General features: G+C 40.1%; 1 pseudogene across 1 annotated transcript in view; it reads right to left on the bottom strand.

Annotated features, from left to right (window-relative positions):
- Nucleotides 1–238: 238 nt before the first annotated feature.
- The window catches only part of LOC311127459 (microfibril-associated glycoprotein 4-like), a 107,914-nt pseudogene continuing 89,131 nt past the window's right edge, over nt 239–19,021 (bottom strand). The window contains exon 2 of the transcript in view: nt 239–262. The product of the transcript in view is annotated as a microfibril-associated glycoprotein 4-like (transcript). The remainder of the gene's footprint in view (nt 263–19,021) is intronic.

The raw sequence follows: 19,021 nt of genomic DNA, 5'->3' as shown, positions 1-19,021 counted from the left end.
AAGCCTCTTAAACTTGTTTGTATGTGGGTGGAACTGAAAGTTCTACGCAAATGTGAGTTCTGTTATGTGTTATTGTCTGGCTATAAGTGTAAAATAGAGAACTGAGGTAGAACGCTGGCGTTCTATGGTGTGGTAAGCATGGGGTTAAGTGGATGTGCGCATGCGCTTGATTTTACGGGGCTAAAACTACGACATGCGGTTGTGCTAAGCCTACAAAACACGGCATTGTGGGTAAAGGTCATAGGTCCCATCTGGGGTTACCCTGCAAGGGGGAGACAGAGAAATAGACAGACAGAGGAGAAATTTTAACACAAATCTTCTAGTTGTTACATCGGCGGATGGTTAAAGATGAAACTTGTTTTATGACCTATTGAATTTATAAATTAGATATATGGTAACGGATTATAATAAATTGAATTAAATAATTAAAAGACGATTAAAATTAAATAAAATGTTTTTGAGCGATCGATAATTATTCCTGAGTTAATTCTTAGAGCGAATGTAGAACGAACGAATATTGAATATGGTTGAAATAACTCAGTGATTGCATTAACTACTAAAATCTGTTTCTGTGTCTTTGTTCCCTTGTCATATGAGAGACAGGAGAGAGAGAGGAGATACAGGAAGTGATGACGTACACGTCACGTGACGCGACAGAGGATCAAGTCAAAAAAAAAAAAGGTTTTGAGATGACAATTTCACATAGGCTTGGCAAATACTATTTCATTAAAAATTGCATTTTGGAGGCTATGTGTATCACTGGGGTTTGATTGGAGTTGTGTTGGGAATCAAGGACTGACATTATTCTGTAAATTTAAGATAATTAGGGGTTATAGAGCAAGGGGTTACAGGCTTTGTTTTTGGGATTGCTTTGAAGTTGACTAACTTACATTTACTTGCATTTGATGGGTTGTGGTAAGATAGCCAACACTAATTGATAAATTGGTGACATAGGATATAGGAATAAAAATTGGTTTTAATTATTCATGATTTTTAATTGATTTATTTAAAAAAAATAAAAAAAAAAACTTTTTTTTTTTTTTTGGGAGTTGTTAGGTTTATATTAATAATTACAGGGGGGAAGCCATAGGCTATATAGTCTAAAATAAGATCATTCATAATAAAGGAATATAAAAGAGTAGTTACAATGGGGAGAAAGGACAGCAAGGCTATATGAAGGTGATTACACCGATTGATATAGTACAAAATAGTGACCCTTTAACTAAAGTATTGCGAGGTTATCCGGCAAGTGAAACAAAAGTTGCCCTTCATTCTCAAACAAAAACTGATAAAAGATTCCAGCGATAAGATAAACAAAGCTATAGAGATAAGGCTAAGGGAAGGAGAGCTTAGGGATGTTTATCCTCAGCTTTCAGTGATCATCCAGCAGGGTGATTGTTGCATCAGAGATGAAGACGAATAATAGATAGAGGACAAGCAGAAACGACGATCACAGAACAAAAGTAAGAAGATGATGGAAGATGATATTTTGAGGACAGAACTTAGAATATAAGCTGTTGAAGAATCCTGATATGTCAACAAGAAAGAACAGGACGAAGAAACTCTAAGAAAACTCAATCATACAACTGGTGGAGAAGAGAAGCTTTGGTTATGAAGAATCAGAGTGAACCAAATCAACAATCACTGTTACAGCTTCAAATGAACAATATCAAATGCAATTGTACCAGCCAAGGGGGGTACCAAATGTTCCATATCCACAGCCAGTTTCTGGACAGACACAGAATTGGAGAGGAAGAGGACGAGAAGAAATAGAAGGAGGAGGAAGATTTCAGCTACACTTCCAGCAACTTTCAAAAGACTGTTATAATTGTGGACAGATTGGGTACTTTACCTGTGAGTGCAACAAGTCAGGAGGAAAAACAGAGAACATTTTTAAGGAAGATACAGGGGCAATTCAAGATCACCTGTTCTCCAGGTGAACCCTAAAGATTCTAGAGTGCCTAGAAGATCCGGAAGGGGGGTGTCAGCTGATAGCACCGATTAGAGAAGAAGAGAAAATATCTAACAATTGAAGTAAAACCAGAGGACTATGAGAAGTGATAGTGAATAGTGTAAAAACTTATCTGTGTTCAGCCTAAAGAGGTTAAACATCTCACTATGTAAAATTAACTAATTAGGATAGGGATTTGAGGTAGTAAAACAGTTAATTACTCTTAGGGAACCAATTGATCTCTGCTATAGAACTCAAAGAGAAATCAAAATAGACATACTAATATTAGAAGATACTGTTATTGCAGTGTTGGGAAGAGATGCATTGTTTAAATTGAATTGTACAATAAGATGTACACTAGACGACTGTCTGGTAGAAGATTTTAAAAAGTAGGTTTTTGGGAATCATATTGGCTTAAAAAGATAGTATCATAGGAAGGATGATACTGCCTATTAGACAATCTGTCTGGGAAATAAAGTTAAAAGGGGTGACGGTTATTCTGGGTTACATTCTTACACTAAGAGATTTCAGGCTAGGCTAAAAGGTGTTTAGTCATTTGCCAAGTCTGTGTGTAAAAAAAGTCAGAAGCAGGTGGGGGCTTTCCCAATCACATATTCTAAAAATTTGGTGGTAGTGGAAAAGGTTTTTAAAGGTTAGGAGGAAAAGATTAGATTAAAATAAGTTAGGAGAACTAGGTTGAAGGAACTCTAAGACAGTAAGCTAAGTTTCAAAGTTAGTAGTAAGACAGAGAGAGAACAGTGATGAAGGACATTTTAGAGTTTAGTGGGAAGATATGGTAGGAGTTTAGATCTGTTAGGAGCAGATGCATTGAGAAAGTATGTGTTGCTGAATGATAAGAGAAGATTGAGGGTGATTGAGTATCTATAGTTACAGTTCCCAGCAGGGAGATCAAGGTAATTATAGGTGTATTTTTTATAATCAAAAGTTTGAAAGTCAGGGATTAGAGATAGGACTGAGAGTTGGGAAAAAGTGACACTAGTGGTGATAGATGGAAGTACAAGCAAAGACAACTTTTCTTTGGAAAATGGATGAAGTAACTAAGGACATGAACACTTCAGTCTATTAAAACAACAGTGAGAAGCAATTTAATTCTTTCAACATTGATAGTTATTAAAGCCATAAATATATCGCATTTGATTATAAGGGAACCAATAGCTCACCAATTTTAGGGGAAAAAATACTTATTAGGGTTAGGATGGGGACATTCCTCCCACATGGAGAGATAATTATGGAGAAGAAGTATTGTTATCAGGACCAAGAGTAGAAGCTGTGGCACCTAATCAAAGGAGGTATAGTTTGGAAGAGGGTTAGGAGTGACTGTTCACTTATGTTGCGTAATGTTACAGAGAAAGGTCAGGGAGAATATATGTGTACTTATCTAGTGCAAGCATTAGAATTTGGTCTGGTTAAGAATTATTGGTTAAAAGGCTATGTAATTCATAAAGTAACGCTTATAATGGAAGAGTTGAGGTCTGTTGTAGCCTCCACAGTCATTGAGGGAGTTCAGGAGGAGTAGATTACAGTAGCCACTCCAACAGTAGATAATACACAGAGGATATTGGTAACTGTGCCACTAGAAATAATTAAGGTTAATACATACTTTAATGGTAACTTTGGAAGGGATTAATGATACGATGGCAATAGCAAATGTAGGAAGTATGACACCGACAACAACTTTTCTGAAATTAAAGGGGGTAGCAAGAAGGATTCATGGGTTTATGTTACGGATGGAGAGTGCTATCAATGATAGTACGAATAGGGTTAAAATAGGAGAACAGATAGTAGTAGAGAGAATATAGATTCATCATGGAGGTACAGGATGAGGTCTTTGATTTTAATGACAGACAAGGAGAGGTATCTGATCAGTACCGCTCGTTAGGGGAGAGAGAAACTAAAGGGAGTGGTTTGATTCTTCTGTTGTGAAAATTAGAGATAGATGGGCAGGTTCCAGCAGCTCATTCTGTAAGATCAGTGAGGAATCTTGAGGGTCCATGTCTGGTGAGAATTCCAGTCAAACATGTTAGAGACGGTCGCTCGACCTCTATCAAGTATGTGTCAATCTTATGCTTTGTCATGACTGTGGTATCAGCAACAGTCAGTAACAGATAAAATAATGTCGTTGTCAAAACATTTGTTTAAGCCTAGGTTTAGGTGTTATTGGGTTAAGTGAATTAACTTGTGTGAATTTGTTGGATGGTAAAGGAAAATCAGGTAACAGCGTAACTGAAGCATTTGAGGTGTAACCATTGAGGGCTAAAAGTTGTTTTTGTTCTAATAAAACATATGAGGTAAGGGGTATGTTTATGGGAATATCAGATTGTGATGTTATATGATAACTTTGGGTATGCATGACCTTAAGGGTAGTAATGAGAAATATGTTACTTTTTATGTACCAGGTAGTAAGAACAGCAGGACTTTGATGGTTAAAAGATTAGCTTTTGCCTGACAATGTGACTATGGGGAATTTTAGAGATATTTGGAGGGTTTGTGGTGATAAAGTATATATATTCTTACCCTATGGATGGACAGGATGTTGTTACATGTCAACGTTGAAGCTTCCATATGAGGTTTCTACCATTATAAGAGGGGTAGCACCGGACACAGAAATCTGAAGCTATATTTGAAATTGGATGAAAAGAGACATGGCTACATGTCATAGTCTTCAAGCCTATCATTGAAGGATAAATCTAAGGGAGAAGGGGGGACTTTTTCCATGGTATGGTGTAACATTTGGGAAGATCATATTGATAATATTAGGTATACTTTGAGTCCAGATAGTTCCGATAATATCACGAGTGTTATATATGCATTGAAAAATATAAGGGATGCATTTGGGAGATCTGAGGGAGCAGAAGTCAGCGAAGACTTGGTTGCAAGATCAGGTAGGCCAGTAGGGGCAGTGATGGGTTACATTTAATGGCAGCTTTGATAACACTGTGTGTGATGTTTGTAATTTGTTACTGACCTTTGAGTAAGCTATGATATTGAGATAGGTTGGAGAGTGATGCCTGGAGACAACACTCAGATGCCGGTGTTGACTGTTCCTGATCTGGATGAAAATGGACAAGTGGAACTGATGGATAAATATCATTTTTGATGTTTTGATCATTTTTCAATTTTTTTTCCAATATTGGTGTGATTTGTAGTATGATTTATGAATCAAAGGGAGGAATGGGTTAATGTGATTCATACATCATTTATATATCATTTTTATATTCTTAGTTGATATTGATGGTCAATTTGAAAGTGTTGTTTTGCAAAAGATACTGTTTGGTCTTTCCTTTTCTTTCAGAAGCATTTGGGGGAACATATGGAGATTGAAATACTCAAACAACGACAATATGACTGGAGGAGATGAAACAAGAAAGGTGTGGCCGATTCCATCATCAACAGTCCATTGGAAGAGGAGACTACGGGGCGATGAAGTGTAGTGGACTACATTCCAGTGTCTGCAATGAAATATAGACATGTGTAATACATAATTGTGTCATATTCTTAGGTATTAATTTTTGTAGAATGATGTTTGATGTTATTGAATACATGTGAGGATCTTAGATGTTTTTGTTTATTTCGTGAATGATTAGGGACAGGGAATTTAGGCAGGGAGAGGTTCACTGTAGGGTCCAATGGGTTGACCAGCCTTACAATGGATATTTATTGGATAGGATTTTGTTTGCAGGGGCTTACATGTGTATTTAATTGCATCATAGTTTCAAATGCATTTACATTGTTTATGAGGTTATCTGGAGTACCGAGGTGGTTGCCTGGGGCAGAGGGACCGTGAGAGAATTTTACTGTCTTGATTGATGGATGGAAGGTTGCCGGACAGTTTTTCGCTCTTACACTCCATAAAGATTTGTTCATATGTCATAGTAATGTATTCACACTTCATAAACAGTTGTTCATATTTCATAGAAAGGTATTTACACTCTAGAGGAGAATGTTTTTGGTTTAATGTTAAAGATACTCAATAAGATAAATTGTTACTTGTCATAATCCTATTCTGTTTGTTGTCGAGACTTTTAATTTGTCTCGAAGGGGGGAATATGTAGTGTATTGAGATTATGACGTTGTTAATGTTTTAAGTGGAACCAGAGAGAATGTTGATTTTAGTATCAAGAGGGAATGTTTTAGTGTAACGCCACATACAACAGACAGGAAGTGTGTTGTAGACAGGGGAGACTGGTGATTGGCCAGAAGAGGGAGCATCTTTTTGCATTGTTTATAAATAGGGGGAAAAACGAAGGAGAAGGCAGAGCAGCCATTCTGAGGCGTCGCTCTCCGGGTGTCATGTCACCTGTCACTTATGCTGAAGTTTGTGATCTGAATAAACTTATGATCAAGGATTCAGTATGAGCGGACTCCTTTGTTTATCAGCAATAATTGCCACCACTCACTCGATACGACACTAATCAAATCGTTCCTACCTAGCTAGCTAAGTTTTTACTAGCTAACAGTGAGGAGAAACAATAATACAGAAATGTACTGTTGTAAATATCAAACTGATAAGCTGGTTTTACTATATGTTATGCTGGCACATTTCAACTGTCGTTCAAACTGTACAATAGAGTATAATCTATATTTTCTTGTTTTATAGACAATACCGTGTGGTGCCTGATCTGTATCCCTCTTGATGGATTGGACATTATGCTGGATTTCAAACAGAAGATGACTAAAGAGGAGCTGAATGGCAGTTTGATCATGACAACACTCCTCCTACAGCTGTACAAGTATTTCCTGAACTTTACTACACTGATCCTACTGTATTTTCTTACTGTATGATTCTTTGTGAATGACAATTTCATCATGACCACCTCTCCCATTATCTGCTGATCACCAGTTCTCTTAGCTACAGATTGTTACACCAGATAATGTGATTTAACTGTAGAGTTTTGGTATCCAGTACTGTGAGTTACAGGATAGGTACTGTTTAGTGTAGCACAGAGAATGTTAGACCAACCTTAGCTTGGCAATTCTGTCTTCGTCCTCAATTTGTGGAAACAGGAGTCTCATAAAATGTCTGTGTCCAATTGCAGTTTGAATTTAGAAGATGCTCCGTTATTAAAATAAATACTATTTTTTGCTCCATGAAGTAATCCAACAATGTGTACGCTATTTCAAGTCTTCTCTTCTTGATCGAGACAGGTGTCTGTCATCATGACATGTGGCACTTTGGGGTGGACACCCACCTGTGAAAAAATATCAGAATTGGGCTGTCTGTGTAAACACTATTCTCTGTGTATATCAATGATGTCGCTCTTGCTGCTGGTGACGCTCGGATCCACCTCTATGCGGACAACACCATTTTGTATACATCTGGCCCTTCATTGGACACTGTGTTAACAAACCTCCAAACGAGCTTCAAAGCTCTGGATAAGAGCGTCTGCTAAATGACGTAAATGTAAATGTAATACAACACTCCTTCCGTAGCCTCCAACTGCTCTTAAACACTAGTAAAACTAAATGCATGCTCTTCAACCGAACGCTGCTTGCACCCGCCCACCCGACTAGAATCACTACTCTCGGCGGGTCTGACCTAGAGTATGTGGACAACTACAAATACCTAGGTGTCTGGTTAGACTGTAAACTCTCCTTCCAGACTCACATTAAGCATCTCCAATCAAAAGTTAGATCTAGAATCGGCTTCCTATTTCGCAACAAAGCCTCCTTCACTCATGCTGCCAAACATCCCCTCGTCAAACTGACTATCCTACCAATCCTTGACTTCGGCGATGTCATTTACAAAATAGCCTCCAACAGTCAACTCAGCAAATTGGATGTAGTCTATCACAGTGCCATCCGTTTTGTCACCAAAGCCCCATACTACTCACCATTGTGACCTGTATGCTCTTGTTGGCTGGCCCTCACTACATATTCGTCGCCAAACCCACTGGCTCCAGGTCATCTATAAATCACTGCTAGGCAAATCCCTGTCTTATCTTAGCTCACTGGTCACCATAGCAACACCCACCCTTAGTCTGCGCTCCAGCAGGTATATCTCACTGGTTATCCCCAAAGCCAACACCTCCTTTGGCCGCCATTCCTTCCAGTTCTCTGCTGCTAATGACTGGAACGAACTGCAAAAATCTCAAAAGCTGGAGACTCTTATCTCCCTCACTAACTTTAAGCGTCAGTTGTCAGAGCAGCTTACCGATCACTACACCTGTACACAGCCTTTCTGAAATTAGCCCACCCAACTACCTCATCCCCATATTGTTATTTATTTTGCTAATTTGCACCCCAGTATCTCTGTTTGCACATCATCTTTTGCACATCTATCATTCCAGTGTTAATATGAAATTGTAACTGTTTTGCACTATGGCCTATTTATTGCCTTACCTCCATAACTTACTACATTCGCACACACTGTATATATATTTTCTGTTGTATTTTTGACTTTATGTTTTGTTTACCCCATATGTAAATCTGTGTTGTTGTTTTTATCGCACTGCTTTGCTTTATCTTGGCCAGGTCGCAGTTGTACATGAGAACTTGTTCTCAACTGGCTTACCTGGTTAAATAAAGGTGAAATAAAAATAAAAATAAAACACAGCCATAGTTCTTTATCTGGCTTCGGTACACCGGCAATGGTGTTTGGCATGGTGGGCTGTGGAAGCTGAGACTCTTTGTGCTTGTGGCGAATGGTCTTGTCCTGTCCGCGGTGTATGGCCAGTTGTAGAAGACTGCCGGAAGTGATGTAGGGCTTCTAGACCGTAGCCCATTCCTGCAGTCAAATGACCTAGTGGTCATGGGTGGAATGGTATAAATATTTTTCATAATTTTATAATTAATAAAGATATATATTTTTTAAACAGCCAAAAATCCAGTGTTTCTATGTCAAATGGTTTTGTTATATTTCAGTCTTCTGTGATGAATATAAAGTGTAATATTGGGATGCAAACAATTTTTTTTATACATTTCAACTCTATATCTGACATGGTACAGGTGTCTTCTTTTTTTAAGCCCATAACCATGTGTGTGAAGTGTATACGTTTGTTTCAAAGTAGATTTGTTTAAGACTGCCAAGAAACATTCTGTGTGACCCTGATTTAGCCTACTGCAGTAAAAGGTTAATCACCATCTGTTTGGACCTCTTGCAGAAGATATGCTGGGACTGCACGTCTCCTGGAAAGACATGGTTGTGGTGTTACCATTTTACACTTTTTGTGGAAGGGACGTAGGGCAACATGCCTTTCTTAAAGGTGTCAACCGATTGGGACCTACAGTGAGGGAATAAAGTATTTGATCCCCTGCTGATTTTGTACGTTTGCCCACTGATAAAGAAATGATCAGTCTATAATTTTAATGGTAGGTTTATTTGAACAGTGAGAGACAGAATAACAACAAAAAAATCCAGAAAAACGCATGTCAAAAATGTTATAAATTGATTTGCATTTTAATGAGGGAAATAAGTATTTGACCCCTCTGCAAAACATGACTTAGTACTTGGTGGCAAAACCCTTGTTGGCAATCACAGAGGTCAGACGTTTCTTGTAGTTGGCCACCAGGTTTGCACACATCTCAGGAGGGATTTTGTCCCACTCCTCTTTGCAGATCTTCTCCAAGTCATTAAGGTTTCGAGGCTGACGTTTGGCAACTCGAACCTTCAGCTCCCTCCACAGATTTTCTATGGGATTAAGGTCTGGAGACTGGCTAGGCCACTCCTGGACCTTAATGTGCTTCTTCTTGAGTCACTCCTTTGTTGCCTTGGCCGTGTGTTTTGGGTCATTGTCATGCTGGAATACCCATCCACGACCCATTTTCAATGCCCTGGCTGAGGGAAGGAGGTTCTCACCCAAGATTTGACAGTACATGGCCCCGTCCATCGTCCCTTTGATGCGGTGAAGTTGTCCTGTCCCCTTAGCAGAAAAACACCCCCAAAGCATAATGTTTCCACCTCCATGTTTGACGGTGGGGATGGTGTTCTTGGGGTCATAGGCAGCATTCCTCCTCCTCCAAACATGGCGAGTTGAGTTGATGCCAAAGAGCTCCATTTTGGTCTCATCTGACCACAACCCTGTCACCCAGTTCTCCTCTGAATCATTCAGATGTTCATTGGCAAACTTCAGATGGGCATGTATATGTGCTTTCTTGAGCAGGGGGACCTTGCGGGTGCTGCAGGATTTCAGTCCTTCACGGCGTAGTGTGTTACCAATTGTTTTCTTGGTGACTATGGTCCCAGCTGCCTTGAGATCATTGACAAGATCCTCCCGTGTAGTTCTGGGCTGATTCCTCACCGTTCTCATGATCATTGCAACTCCACGAGGTGAGATCTTGCATGGAGCCCCAGGCCGAGGGAGATTGACAGTTATTTTGTGTTTCTTCCATTTGTGAATAATCGCACCAACTGTTGTCACCTTCTCTCCAAGCTGCTTGGCGATGGTCTTGTAGCCCATTCCAGCCTTGTGTAGGTCTACAATCCTGTCCCTGACATCCTTGGAGAGATCTTTGGTCTTGGCCATGGTGGAGAGTTTGGAATCTGATTGATTGATTGCTTCTGTGGACAGGTGTCTTTTATACAGGTAACAAGCTGAGATTAGGGGCACTCCCTTTAAGAGTGTGCTCCTAATCTCAGCTCGTTACCTGTATAAAAGACACCTGGGAGCCAGAAATCTTTCTGATTGAGAGGGGGGTCAAATACTTATTTCCCTCATTAAAATGCAAATCAATTTATACATTTTGACATGCGTTTTCTGGATTTTTTAGTTTTTTATTCTGTCTCTCACTGTTCAAATAAACCTACCATTAAAAATATAGACTGATCATTTATTTGTCAGTGGGCAAATGTGCAAAATCAGGAGGGGATCAAATACTTTTTTCCCTCACTGTAAGCCATCAGCTTGTAAATATTTTTGCCCACTTACCTTCACTTTGTGCAGAGCTAGGGGTTGAAAGCACATGCTGGTGGAATCAGATTCTCTACCACCTACAACAAAACACACAACAATACACAATTTAACCACCCCACTAATTGTATTGATCTCTATTAGACTGGCTAGCTTAGTGAACCTAACATCGACATTTCAATATTGTCAGCTTGCTGTTAGCTAGCGTCACTAAATTGGCAGCAAGATTGCTAGCCAGCTGAGAACCAACTAACCAACCATAGACGATTTATACACATTCATCATTGCTACCAACACACAAACAGAGAGTGAGTTAGCTATTTTGACAATTCTATTTTTAGTTAAGGGGTGTTTTCCAGACAAGGATGGATAAGATGGCTACCAGATTGAGCTACTCTTATTTGCTAACATTAGCTAGCTTACGTTATCTAAAGCTAGTCAAAGATAGAACAAACAAACATGTTTACTCTGCTGAAGGTACCAATATAGCAGTGACTACCATTGCATATGCGAAATTGATTGACAGTGTGTATCCAAAAGATAGCTAGGTAGCTAGCTATATGATTTAGCTGATGGCTCTCAGAGTTCAATACAGGACTGTAACATTAGCTAGCCAGCTAACTTACCTAGTCCAGCTAGGCTAGCATGCTATCTAGCGATACGTTACCTCTAATCAAGTCTTCCATTTTGTTGTGAAGAAAAGAAAAACGATGGTATCGCATCAGCTGTCGTCGAAATGGATTCCCCATCAGTTCAGCCTGAAAATCCCTTTGATAATCTTTGGTCACCGTAAGCATAATTCTTGATAGCCGCAAGCCACTGGCAGCATCGGGGTAAATCTCTGGTAGGTAGAATGATGAAAGATAACTAATTTTCTAGCTTGTTTGTAATGAATACAGCCAGACACAGAACACAACACGGGCATGATGACAAACGCTAGTGAATAACAAGCGTTTAAAAAATAATCTTGCCTAGAGAAGCATCCAAGTTTGTTGGCACTCCCCATCTACCTAGCGGGCGGTATCTGAATTCGCTATGAATGCTGGACTTTGTGGTTCACCATGTCGATACTTCTAGATTCTACCAGTGAAATGAAAATGCGCTCATTCTAGCTTGTGGTTTGGATAATTTTTATGTGTATGACAAAAACATAATGTTGTTAATATAGTAACGACTATATGCCGTGGCAAAGCCAGGGTGAAATGTTCCTTTAAGTCCCACACACACACCACAACATCGGCTCTGACCTAAGGTATTGGCTCATGTGTGGGGGGGATTTCTTAAAATAGTTTGATTTCAATGATTATTAAAAGTGACAAGAAATCATTAGATGAAATTATCCCTGGGCTCAGTCTTCATATGGCTCAGCACGCAGCCTGTTTTTTTACACCTATGTAAAAACAAATCTGTCTGGTAACTGGTAACTTTATCTCATATAGTCGATCTCTCTCTCTGGAGAGGAGGCCTAATGTTTTCCAGATGACCACTAGAGTATTTATGAAGGGAGAGAGGCCAGTGTTAGGCTGTAATGTTCCATTGGGCATACATTATCTAATCGTGGCCAGGCTTGTGTGGCTTGGCCGGGAAGGATCTGTGTGTGTGGTGGGATATGTGGCGCGTGTGTATGTGTATGTGTGTGTGTGTGTGCGTGCGTGTGTGTGGAGGGTCTAAGGGGTTGAAACTAGCTGCTATTTCAGGACTTTACCTGTTAATCTAAAACTAGGTGTCAGTGGATCTGTTGGGTATAAGACCACTTTTGACTGACTTCCCTACACTAAGGTCATATGGCTCTGATTAGGTACAGTATGTAAGTTAGGTATGTGAGTGACTGAGTAACTGAGTGAGTGTGTGTAGGCTATATGTGTGTGTGACACAGATCCTTGCCAATACTGCATCAGTGGAAATGTGACTGGTTTCAGGCTAAATTGTGGATTGGGTTGATTATTGACAACTATGAAGTGGTCAGAAATACAGAGTATTCTGGTCTCTCCAAGATTAGATACTTGAAAAGAAAAACACTGAGGGGACAATCCACCAGCTATGGAGGTGCAACCATTGGAATCATGAAATGTTGACACCAGAACAGGAGTCCTGTATTTACATTGTCCGTTCCCTAATACACCATAAGATGACTGATTAAAACCCTACACAGTTCATATAAAATACAACATCATCTGTGATATTCCAGAAGGATAACATTAACCATCCATTTGCTGATTCATATCCAAGCTAATAGGAGTGGACACATGTGTAGCATACCAAATTACCTATCGTTACCCTGTATCAACAGAGCTCTGGTGCGGATAGAATTCAGATGTTCCATACATACTTTCATATTTTACTTGAGCCTTGAAAATGGGAAAGGCGAGGGAATCGTAATGCACAGCTGCTATACATCCATCTACCGGGTGCAGTTTGATTTGTTAGGGAGAAGCGTAATAGGCTAAAAATAGAGCTGTTAATTCAACCAAGACCTCTGGTAGAGAGAGTCTCTTTGTTTCTCACAAACAAATGCATGTGTGACATTTGGGGGACTCAGTTGTGGCAAACAGATAAACGTCAGATGTGGGCAGTGTGTAATGCCATTGGCTTACCAAGTTTCCCTCTCTTTTGGATTATTGATATGCTTCACACTGGCGGTCCAAGTTTCAGCGCCAAGAAACACCAAGTGGAACAGTAACTGTGAGAACTGTTTCTGGGGAGGAATACATCAACAATTACTGAAAGACTTCCAAAATGTCCACCCCATGTGTTTATTATTACCCCTTCTACATATTTCCAGAATCAGACCTCCTCCAACAATAGTCCCACATCAGTAGCTCCAGCAAAATACTCTCGATTGATTTACAGGTTGCTGTGACAAGGCCAAAAATAACTCTTGACATTCTCTCTCCCTCTCTCATTTTCTCTCACACTTGTTTTTTCTCTCTCTTCTCTCCTCACACACATACAAACTTGCACAAAACTGCTTGACGCACAAAGAGTGTGAAAAAAGAGTGAGTAGCCCCCTTGCAAATGCTCTCCCATTACAATGCAATTAGTTAGGTGAGTATTATGCTGGTGGTAGTGCATGCTTTTGGCCTCAGGTCATTTAATTACTGTTTAGAGAAGGATGAACACCTCCACTCACCACCCACTGGGAAAAAACTGGTTGAATCAACGTTGTTTCCACGTCATAAAAAGATAGTCTATGTGATGAAGTTGAATCAATGTGGAAAACTGATTGGATTTGCAAAAAGTCATCAATGTAGAGGAATTTTTTATTTTTAACCTAAATTCAATGACGTGACATTTATTTCTGATTTCACGTTGAATGCACTTTAGTTGACAACTCAACTAAATGTAAATCAAAACTAGACATTGAAATTACGTCTGAGCCCAGTGAGCAGATTTTCTCCATCTCTCTCAGCAGGCTATTCCCTCTGAACCACCTGAGACGCTATTCTCCTGAATGGCTAATTCTCCTCCGGAAATGGAAAACAGATGCTACTGTTTCTATATTGAAATGTTAGGTTAGGTAGAGTATCTCCCATTGTTTTGGGATGTGTTCAAGAGCGATATTGGGTTGGAACTGAATCTGGTCCACAGGGTCCATTGAATGTACGTTTTATCTCTGGGGTTCATTAAAATTGTTCTTTGGCCTATATTCCGAGTGTTGTTTTAGAGAGAGTGAGAAAGAGAGAAAAAGAGCAAAAGCGGGAAGTTCGAGGTCAATTCCATGAGACTCCTGAAACTGTGGACAGTCTTTGCAGGTCAATTGACCCTGAGTCTGTCTCCCTCTGCGTGCCTCATCATGTGTCTCGTGAATGGACTGAGCAAGTGCCAGCCAGCCCTACTCCCTCCATGTCTTTTGTGCCTGAAATGGGTCATTGCGTTTTAATTGCTGCCACCAATGCGACCCCAGAAATCAGGCTGACCACACAAATCATACTTTCCTGTTTATTAATTTGGCCATGTTATTTCATGGCTTTAAACAGGATGAGCTCACTAATTCAACAATGGAGAGTCTTCTAATCGCCCCAAAAAATGTATAATAATCAAAAGCTGTCCAGATTTGGAAGATGACTGGGTTTCATTTCCTTTAGAAAAAGTAAATAAAGGCTTACTCTTCCATTTGGGGTCCAGTGGTCCCTTGACTTGATCCAATGATTTAAGTGGAGTAGTGGAAAAAATATATTTTGGATTGTGTGATTTGTGGGAAAAAAAGGGCTCATAAAAAAGGGTAGTAGGAGTCCTTAACTGCATTCAACTTCCAAGCTCGGACAGAGCCAAAAAATGTATTTGATCCCACAAAATCTTGACAAGAAAAGCATCTGTGTTTTTCTTCAAATATAATGGTACATTCTGTTTGCCAAGGCTACCTCGGTGAACGCTAGGCGTCACCTACTTGTTGGCATGTTGTTGTTGTTATTGAATAGAACCACACACGTTGAGCCAAAAGCAGACACTGCCAAGCGGTGACGAGGCATTTAAACTGAAATAACTGATCTGAGCTTGGTCTCACTGTCAGCTGGCTTTGATAAAGAAAGGGAAGTAAATATGTTTGTCATGCGTTTAGAATGCACAGGGTGTGTCATTAAGCAGCACTACAGACTGCAAGGGAAGGATCTATGGCATTAATCAAGTTAATTATCAAATGATTCCACTTCACACCACCAAGGCTGAGCCCCCACAAGGTAGAGTGGGGCTTCTCATTGACAAACCCATGCAGTGCTGCTACCCCTGTTGACGTGGACATACTGTATTGATCTGGTTCAGCTGGATGGTAAACATTGAGAGGCACACACACACACACACACACACACATACACCAGAGCATCAATTACACATAAAAAAGTATGGCAAGGGACTGATTGAAATTTACAGAATGGTTACCTGGAGGAAAATGGGGGAGGGTCATGCTTTTTCAATTTCAGTCAAGGGGAGGGTTTGGTATTGTTTTTATCTAGTCCAGGGCAGGGTCATGTAATTTGTAATTGATGAAAGTTCAATATTTCTCAGTGTTTTGAATTAGTTGCTTATTAGCCTATATATCGATGTGTGCCCTCATCTCTGATTCTCCGCTAGTCGCACAATATCAAGTGTGCCTATAAGCTATTTAGTGTGGTCTCAATCAAAAGATCCATAGCCTATAGGCTACGAAGTGCATGCTCGGAGAAGCACAGAGCAAAGTTATATTTCTAAGATAGCTGCTGGGATGGTGTAAATACAATTAGGCTGCATTACACACTGCAATGGATATTCCAATCCTGAGCCCCGGCCTGCTCTGCTCTTGCTGATCAAAACCTTTTTTGTGTGCTGACTGACCAATGGCTGTGCTGTGTAGTCCTGAGGTGGCAGTTCAGGAGAGTCAAAGACTTCTTTCAAAAATAATTATTGATTAGATCTAGTCAAAAAAATGCACTATCTTGCGCTCAGACTAGCCTATAGTCTATGTTCTGTTCAGTTTGAGAAGGAGAGTGCGAAGATGAGAAGGAGGACCAGAGGACAACTTTGATAGCTTGCTACTACTATAATTTATTTTATTAAAAACAATATGTTTCTTGCCCATGATATATCTATCAGAGTTATTGACCTCACAATAAGCCAGATCCGAGTAACTTACATTGTGGTGCTGAAACTTGAAGCAGCAGCCGCTGCACAATCAATCGGAAATGAACAGCTCATGGTGCTGAAGGTAGGCAAATTCGAGTAGGCATAATTCATTTCAAAAGTCTTTATTTTAATTAGACTTTACTAACAACAAGAGAGCTTTGTGTTGGAGCCTATTTCTTCTTATTTAAGAAATAATAGGTAGGCCTACCTGTTTGACAGATGAAATTAGGCTACAGGCTGCTCTATCCATGGAGTTGTCTGTCAATTCCTCCACCCACCATGCACTCTTTAAATAACACCCCTTCACTGACACTGAGGTAGGCTAAGTTAAAACCAAGACTCGAGTTGAGGGGGTATGAGAGGGTATGCCATAGGCCTACCTTTTATTTTAAGAAAATGTCAAAAAGCACATGCCTACCCCTTGTTAGCTTAAGATTTTTAAGAAAATAAAACGGATCTGATTATATAAAGTGATCTATAACAGCACTTTGGTCCGCGATGCTTTATGCTAGAAACAAGCTGTAAAATACCCAGGAAAGACGTGACTCCAATGCATATGGGAAAATCATTGTTTCGTTTCTTTGACATTCAGAGGCTGAGCTAAAACCTTCTATAGCAGAGGAGACAAACAATAGACTTTGCTTGGGAAGTAATCACCTTCTGTACAATAGAAGATGTTTAAACCCAGACAGCTTTTAGGGAAACATTTGGGACCTCCTCTCGTTCGGTTAAGCCACGGAAGAAGAATAGCCAGCAGTTAAAGCTTACATTTTTCTGCGTCGGTAGACCCACTCTGTCTAGGTACGCCTACATTTTTTAAAGTACCATGCTCAGATTCCTAATGACATCTCAGATTTTATTATTTGCAAACCAGGACAGTTTCGTTGCAAACAAGACACACTGATTTGGCATTGGAGAAATATGATAAGATGAACACATAGGCCTATCTCTCTGTCCATTCTAAGCCTGTCATTTTGGTAATTTGTGTGGTATTAAAAAATATTCTGCTAATATGTAAGATTACGTAGAATTGCATGACATTTTTATAAAAGGCAATTTTTTTCTCTGACCTGCAAATACGGTGATAGATTCAAGCAATGCTTTTACTGTAGAGGAGATCTTTCCACCCCTACTCTTGTCTACGGTGGTCTGCGAACCCATAGCCCTATGCGCTATCAAAATTCCTGCATTGCCATGTAATGCTTACAGGACGAAGAACAGTTTCTTAAACTGCATATTGAAGGCTCTCGTCTGTCCAAGAAGTGAGGGTAAAGGGTAGACATGTTTTTTTAAGCATTCAGGGAGGGTTTAGGTAAAATATATTTTGCTGAAGGGAAGGCCATCCATTTTCATTTCAGAGAGGTCCGATTTTCTCCATGTAACCCTTATTAAAATTACATTCACTCCCTAAGATTATTTGAGGTGAAAAATTAAGAAACTTCTGCAGTTGATGAAGGATTCATTTTTGACATACTGTATAATCATAATCAATATGAAACTTTTTTCTCTACACTACAACTAGAAAGTTGTTGGACATTCCTGGCTTGAGCAGCCGTTTGGACCATCAGGGATGTTGGATTATTGGAGTGCATCACCTGCTCAAGCAAAGAGTTAATTACGCTCTTGTGATCAGCACGCCTCGTTGGCAGGAGTGTTGGAGAAAAGATAGCTTCAGTGACTGGACTCAAAGAAGACGAAAGAGAGTGAGAGGAGAAAAGAGAGAAAATAAGTGGGATTTAAAGATGGATCCACAGTAGGGGAAACAGCGCCACTGGCCCCCCCACCACTGTTGTTATTGTTTTTGTTGCCGAGCTGAGGAGCGTCGCGCAGCATGGTAAAAACAATTGCAGTACATATTGTGTTCTTCTATCATGCTTGCAATGATGTCCGAGGGCAAAAAACGGTGTCGTTGTTTGCAGTAACGTCTTTGTAGTTGTAATATTGCAAACGGACGTGGCGGTTTCACCATTAAGGGTCCAGCTTTAAGAGATAGTGACGGGTGAGGGGGAGAGAGAGACAGTAGGAGAGAGTAAGAAAGGAAAAGTGAGTGAAGGAGAGGAATTGAAGAGACAGTGCTGAGTGAGGGAGAGCAAGAGAGAGAAATAAAGAGAGAGGGGTAGTGTTAATGCTGATGCAAGGCATTGGCCTGTGGAACGTATTATCTGGGGAGCAGCAGAGGGGATGTGCTTCGGTGCTCTTTGCAGACTATCAAAGGACATGAAAATATGCTACTTTACCTGATGAGCGACCACGGCTGTATTCTGCAGGTTAATGATCTAAAGTACTCAAACCACCCTCTCTTCTCACAGACGGAGCAGAGGGGACTAAAGGATGTGTGTATGTGTGTGATAGAAAGAAATAAAGAAATGTTATGTTTTTAAGTTCATAGTTGTGTTAGGTGGCAAAAGGCTGTGGGGAGGGGAATGTGTAGGGAGTGAGGTTTGTGTGTGTGTGGCTTATGGCGGGGGGGTTGTCAGCAGTTGTGAAAGAGGGTACATGCCGTGCAAACAGCGCTATCCCATTGGAGCTCTAATCTGGTGAGGGGTGAGGAGGAGATGGAGAGAAAGAGTGAGAGAGAGTGCGAGAGCGAGAAAAGGATATAACATCT

The sequence above is a fragment of the Coregonus lavaretus genome (assembly GCF_964263955.1).
Source record: "Coregonus lavaretus genome assembly, chromosome: 4".
NCBI lineage: Eukaryota > Metazoa > Chordata > Actinopteri > Salmoniformes > Salmonidae > Coregonus > Coregonus lavaretus.
Note: the sequence above shows the minus strand (reverse complement) of the source record. Positions and strands in the feature narration are given on the sequence as shown.